Here is a 6,874-nt window from a genome sequence, read left to right on the forward strand (position 1 = left end):
TTTTGCACAGTTCATTGTTTATTTATTTCAGAACAACTCAACTATCCCATCAATAATGCTTCTGCTGAAAAGGTCGTTGAAAGCCTTTTCGACTGCCTGGAAGAAGAACAAAATTTGGCGGTGTTTCGATATTTCTTTTTTTTTTGTAGCCAACTTGAATCTAAACATTATTGACAAAAAAATCAACATGAAAGAAATGGATCGAACCGTAGAAGCAAAATATGAAACTTCCATAATCTAACCGATTTTTTTCTAAATGAATGGATTGAAGGCAAATATACTAAACTTTAGAAAGGATCAGACCACACAATTTGAAAAGTTGCAAAAAATGTCTTTCAATGTTATTGATATTCATTTTTTATAAATTATCAATGAGTTGTTGAAAAAGAAATATTTAGATAATTTGTAATGGTTAGTAGTTCCATTCTAGACCCAGTAGAAATCAGGATACATAACAATAAGGGGTGTCATCACTAATCATAATAGAACAAAGCCGATGGCCGACTTACATTGTGTTAACTCATACTTGCTTGCATGTGACTGACAAGCTTAACAAAAATAGATATATAACATATCTTGATAATAGTAACCTATATCTTCTCAAATGAATTGATAAGAATAGGCATATTTTATAGCTACCAAGCCTATTTTGTTCTTATTTCCATTAGACAAGTTTTATCTGGAAATGAAAGTAAGGTTTTATCCAATAAGTTGTGAATACTTTGAATTCTTTAATCCATAACGATAAGATCAATGAATTTACCAGATAGGTATTCAGGTATTTATTCTGGTGAAGTAGGTGACAATTTTCGTCAAAATTACGCGCACTCGCCTTTTTGATGAGTGGCCCTTTTTGCTGGGTGTCCGTTTTTTTGTTCCACTATACTATCAATTTTGTTATATTAAGCAGCGTTTAGGTCGAATTCAAACATTTTAATATGAAATACCAAATTATTTATAAAAACAATGGTAGTAAATGCCATTGACGGATAGAATGAGACGAAATATTTCCTAAAATTTCTGAAAGAATGGTAAAAATTAGAGTGACTTTATGTCAGAAATGTTGCAATTCTGAACAATTCAGAGTGAGTATTATCTCACTACTTGTTGAAAACTAAAATAACAAAACTCCCGAACTCGAAGGATAATTCAAACAGAAAGCCCTTAAACAAGTGGCAAGTCATTAAAATACAAAGTGATTAAACCAAACATACTTTTACTACTCTAAGACTTGAACTTCGACTTCAATGTTACTATAAAACTGTTGCAACGCCTATACTTGTTGTATTTTAAAGTCACTTTACGCTTTAATTACTTGACTGTGGTCCTCTTCTACTGAAGTTTGTCTAAAATTCCATACCAGTTGGATCAGAATTTGAATGAACGGCTATAGGTGTAGAGAAAAAGCTTACCATTTAGTCACAGTAACATGTTAAGGTCAATCGTATTTGCCGCAAAAAAAAAAAAAATAAATAAAACCCAAACTAATGGACCTTATATTTAACACGTATTAGACCTGCTAACTATTTTAGATTAAATACTACGAGAAACATTACTCATATCATAAAAAAGAAGATGTGGTATGCAGTCTATTTTACGTAGTGAGACGTTTTCCACATTTTTTTTTTTTTTTCACCTCCACATCCCAATTGTTTGAACCATAATAGAAATTATGTAGAGGTTTAGGTCGGATTTAACTGAGGCAGTCTTTTAGAGTAACATCTGCATGCAGGTCAACGTGATAGCCACATACTAGTACTACATTGTTCAGATTTAAGAAGAGAATTGACATGTGCCAAATATGATAGCCACAAAATGTACTTACGAAGAGCTTGATCATACAAGGAAAGAATGTTTAGAGCTTGTCAGGACTAGGAGGAATATTTAGAAAGTATAGCGCTAATCCGTCACTGAAGATTAATGTTCATCGTATACCTACGACTACTTTAGAAATTTCTTCAAATGGCTTGATGTTTAAAACAGTGTTTGGGTTACATTTAGGTGCTTCATCGCTGTTTGGTTAATTTCATGAAATGAACCTTTATCAAGACATTCTTTATTCACAATTATACTTCTTTTCATTTGGTTTTCGTGTGCATTGGTTATTTGGTGTCTCAATGATGGGTAATGACCCATTTCTGTTTCATGAATTAAAAAAAAAAGTAAATGCTATCACAGGGGGAGAAATTTATAGAAAATAATCTCATATATCTAGTAAACTATATAACAATAAAATATTTAAACATGTGCCAATAAGAGAACAAATAAATGAATAAATAAAACTTCACTCAAGTCTAAAAGTTTCAATAGATCGTAAATGGTTGTTAATAACCAACAGGGCATGCGCAAGTCCGTAATGATTGATACTAATGGATAAATCCTGTGGTTCTCTGATACCGTCATCTTCTGTCAGAATTATTTCTTGTGCCTTGCCATCTTTTGAAATCTTGTGTACGTTCTTGGACCCAGCGATGAACAAATTATCATTTTCATCAAGGGCTACGCCCCTCGGGTCGTTAATGTATGGACTACTGCAGTACAACCTTTGGGCTCCTTCTGGTTCAATGCAGTTGACCTCATGATTATTCGTGTTAGTCCAGAACAATCGACCAGAATGATTGTATGTTAAATATCGAGGAAAAAATCTCAATACAACCCTCATCAACTTTTTACCTTCTTTGTCAATGATGGTGATGGCTTTAATATCGTGAGCAACTGCTATATTCTTTTCAAAACATGCAACTGCAACGCATTTTTCATTTGGTACTGAAATATACGGTTCTCGTTTATATAGTGTGAGGTCGATGGGTTGTACACCACGCTCGTTTGCAGCAACTACCGCACATTTGTCGTCGAATACAGCAACATCCAAAGGAATGTACTGCATTTTTAATTTACGAAGCTCGCGTCCATCAGTATTACAAATAAGTAAGTTTTCGTCATTGTAACTGCAAAGCATGATCTTATTGTCAGGGAGGAAGCATCCCCTTTTGACTTCTATTCCAGGTCCTAACCGAGATGTATCAAACTTATGAGTTGGAACATTAAGCGGCGGCTGTAACTCCTGCAAGCGTTGACGAAGTCTCCTAAGCTTGAACAGTCCAGTGGCATTGGTTTCCCTCACAAATAACTTACCAAGTTCGGGTAACATAGCCTTTATATCGTCCGCAATATCGGTCGGCTGGAATTCTAAGTCGAGTTTGATGTTATCCCACTGAACATCTCGTATCTTGTTCTCCTCATTCGTATATTTTGGTTCTAAAGTTTTGACAACAGTGAACATATGTATATCTGTGGCACTATCTTTCAAGTTCTCTAAGTCATTCTCCCATGTTTCTAGAGTCTTGTTTGCATGCGCTAGATCTCCTCGGCCATGTTGAACCTTGGTTATACTTTCCAGGTGTTTTGCTTCCAAAGTACTCTTCAGTTCTTCTTCTATTCTGTTAAGGTGTGTGTTTATTTTTAATCGCATTCTTTTGATTTCGTTCGAAATCAGTTCTTTTTGTTCGTTTAAGGTAATAGTATTTGCATCCTTAGTTCGAAGAATTTCTATGATGATCTCTCGTAGTTCCTTTATCTTTGCCTCCAGGTCGCCCAGAGCAGACCCATGTTTGACACCATTTGATGCTTTGTCGATGGTTATAACGTCAACACAATCTTTATGACTCTCTGGTAAACAGGCAGCGCATAACAACTGGTCGTGCATTTTACAGAAAAACGTCAACTTTTGACGTTCGTGCACTTTACACGTGTCGGATATTCTTAATATGGAAGAACTGACACCTTCCACCTTCTGTAATCGGACTACTTTGTGTCTTTTTGTTAAAGTAGTTTTACAGTGAATTGTTGCGCAGTCATCACATAACGATTCGGTGCAATCTGAACACCAATGTTCTGCTTCAACTTTATCGTCACAACAAGCACAGAAGTACTGTTCCGACATATCTGTAAATAAATGATATGATATTGAAAATAAAGGAGATCTTTTCTGCAAGGAAGGGTGCCTTCTTATAAATGCTTATATTTTTAATTATTCGCTGGTGCTTGATTACTGACTGCTTAACGTTGAGTTGCAAATATTCGTACATTTTCATACAATGATGCTTTCACGTATAAATGAGCTAAAATCATTACGATTATAACAAGTTCTAAACATTTCGCTATATCTTACTGGCGATCAACTATCGAAGTAACAATTTTTGTTGATACCCCAGTCTGCTTTCGGCGTCGAATCTGATATCTAGCATAAAAGTTTGTTTTCTAGAATTGACCTGCTATAATTGTTCTGCTTATAAATATGTCTCGACTCTAAGTGCATTTTTACGAGATGTCTCTGTACTTCTTTTTAATTGTTGTTGGTGTTTTAATTAATAGAGAACAGTTTTAAAAAAAAACCTTCCCAATGCCAACATTTCATTACGTAACAATGTGTGAAATGAAAATATCAATGTCTTTTATCTTTTATTCAAATTTAATAGGTCAATTAAATGCCGTATTTGTTTTGGTCCTAATATACATTTTATTTGAGCACTAAATCCAAGCAGACGGGATGAGATATTGTTTTTGTTCTTGAGAAATATTTTTCGGGATTTCCTCCTGTTATGTATTTGTTTCAGATAGTATTGTATAGTTGACTGCTTTGAATCCGAAGTTACAGTTACTACGTTCTCAAAATTAATAGTCATAGAAGGCGAAGCGTAGGCCTATTCAGTCTGTCGGGTGTCATTGAAAATACAAAGCATGAAACTGTAATGAATATGAAATTTGTATGATGTACTTTTATATAAATTTCTAAATAAATTGACAATAAAACTTACTTTTTCCAAATTCTCGTTTCTCCCGTTTTGAAATCACATTTCACACCCTATTAGTTCAAAATAGAGACAGTGTCGGTTTACAATAGTTTCGCCTACTATTTGTTACATTTTCTTTATGAGTTAACGATTTGGAAAGTTTGGCATTGTCTTACAGTCAAAAATATATTTACAATGTAGTCTATAATTTTGATCAAACTACTGATAAAACAAATTATAGAATCCATTTCTATTAAACGGACGTTTTCAGCTTGAAACTCATTGATTCACTAATACAGCAATTCACATATTAAATACAGGTCGAGCAGGTCGTCACCTTCCAATTTAAGTACAAAACTTCTGGATATCCTGATGATTTGAGAAAAATAAAACGACGATTGAAGCTTAAGAAACTTTTAATAAAAAAATATAGTTAGGAAAAATCTTGTCAAAATTAGCTTAACGTCCAGTGACAAATATTTCAGTATAATTTAAGTGATTTTTTTTTACCCAAGTCAGCAGCTTTTGTCAAAATACAAAGAGATCTAAAAAAAAAAAAAAAAAAAAAAAAAAGGTATTTTTGCCATTCTGCATTTTTTTGTCGACAAATAATGGTTGGAAAAAGAAGATAAACATGCCAATAATTCTTTCACCAGTGATTATGCACGATCATATAGTTGTAGTCTAAGAAATGTAATTTTTTTAGGGGATACTGTCAAACTCCCCTAGATGCATCCTTCCAAAAGTTATACGAATAAATCACTCAGTATCCGAAATCTAAACCTGCACATTAAAAGTGAAGTGTAAAATAAGAGTCAAGTATCTTCTTGTTTAAAGCTTCTGTACTCACCTTCATATATGCTTACAACATATCATGCAAGTTTAGGCTTGTTGGTATTTGAGAACTGAATTGGACAAACTTTTGTTTGATGAAGCTTAAAAACTTCATAAAAGTCTATGAACTGACACATATTGGTCAATCATGTGATTGATAAAAGTCTATGAACTGACACATATTGGTCAATCATGTGATTGATAAGTCTATGAACTGACACATATTGGTCAATCACGTGATTGATTGATTTATTGTAATTCTTCTTCTTCTTCTTCCAGTTAAGCGGCCGCAATCAACTGTCTGATTATTCTGCCACTGTGTTGCGAATGAAATCCCAAGAAAATGAAATATATACAATTTTGTGACAGTTAAAGTCCTATATACAGGTGCTCTTTAAAAACAGTGTTTTTGTCTATTTTGTAAGCCGAGCCTTGAAGCAGTCAAGAATCGGGCAGAGATAGTGAAAAGTAGTAAGGCATTCCATTCCCGTATGAATTTTTGGTAGAATGACATTTTCCTTATGTCTATTATACAAAGGAACATTTGGTAACATCAAGTACGAGTTGATGCTCGGCTTATTGGAATAAGCATAGATGTTGAATCTATATTACTAGACCATTAGTGATTTTGTACATCATACACATCCTTGTTGTTGATCTTCTCTCTTCTAGTTGTTTGCTTTATGTCCAGTGCTAAATATTTCATGCAAGTTCGAGACGAAAACAAAAGAACAATTAATTTACAAAAGGAATGTCCTGAAATAAGGGGTCAATCGGGATGAAGAACGGGAAATTAGGAATACTATTGGATTTTGAAAGTATATCAAATAAGGACAGACATTTATCTCAACAGGTCACCATATAACCCCCTTGCAGAGGGCGTGCCGCTCTCCTTTTACTAGGAACCGGATTTAACATCTCCACCAATGAATTTATGCATCTTATACAACTTCACGGACGCCCCACTTGGGCAAGGGTTTAATTGAGGTCAGAACACCGAGTCATGGCCATATTTCTATACCCATAGTCAATCCTTCGGTTTTTGGTTTTGTGACCTTTATCTTGATAACTACAGTGCACAGTGACACACTGAAATGTCTCGCCCTCTTTATTAAACAGTGATTTTATAGTGATAGTCCTAAGTATGAAGATAAATACTACAACTATCACATAAAATTAACATAATCCCAAAAAATGAGGTCAAGCACAGATCAATCAAACAGCAAATACTTGTACACTTTACAATC

The 6,874-nt window shown here is 34.0% G+C and overlaps 1 long non-coding RNA gene across 1 annotated transcript; it reads right to left on the reverse strand.

The window, feature by feature from the left end:
• Positions 1-2,172: 2,172 nt before the first annotated feature.
• On the reverse strand, positions 2,173-4,986 carry LOC143047422 (uncharacterized). Its single transcript, XR_012969546.1, has 2 exons — positions 4,818-4,986; positions 2,173-3,945 (listed from the first exon to the last, which is right to left on the reverse strand). It is a non-coding gene; the product is annotated as an uncharacterized LOC143047422 (long non-coding RNA).
• Positions 4,987-6,874: the final 1,888 nt, after the last annotated feature.

Source organism: Mytilus galloprovincialis, chromosome 1, assembly GCF_965363235.1.
Source record: "Mytilus galloprovincialis chromosome 1, xbMytGall1.hap1.1, whole genome shotgun sequence".
Lineage (NCBI taxonomy): Eukaryota > Metazoa > Mollusca > Bivalvia > Mytilida > Mytilidae > Mytilus > Mytilus galloprovincialis.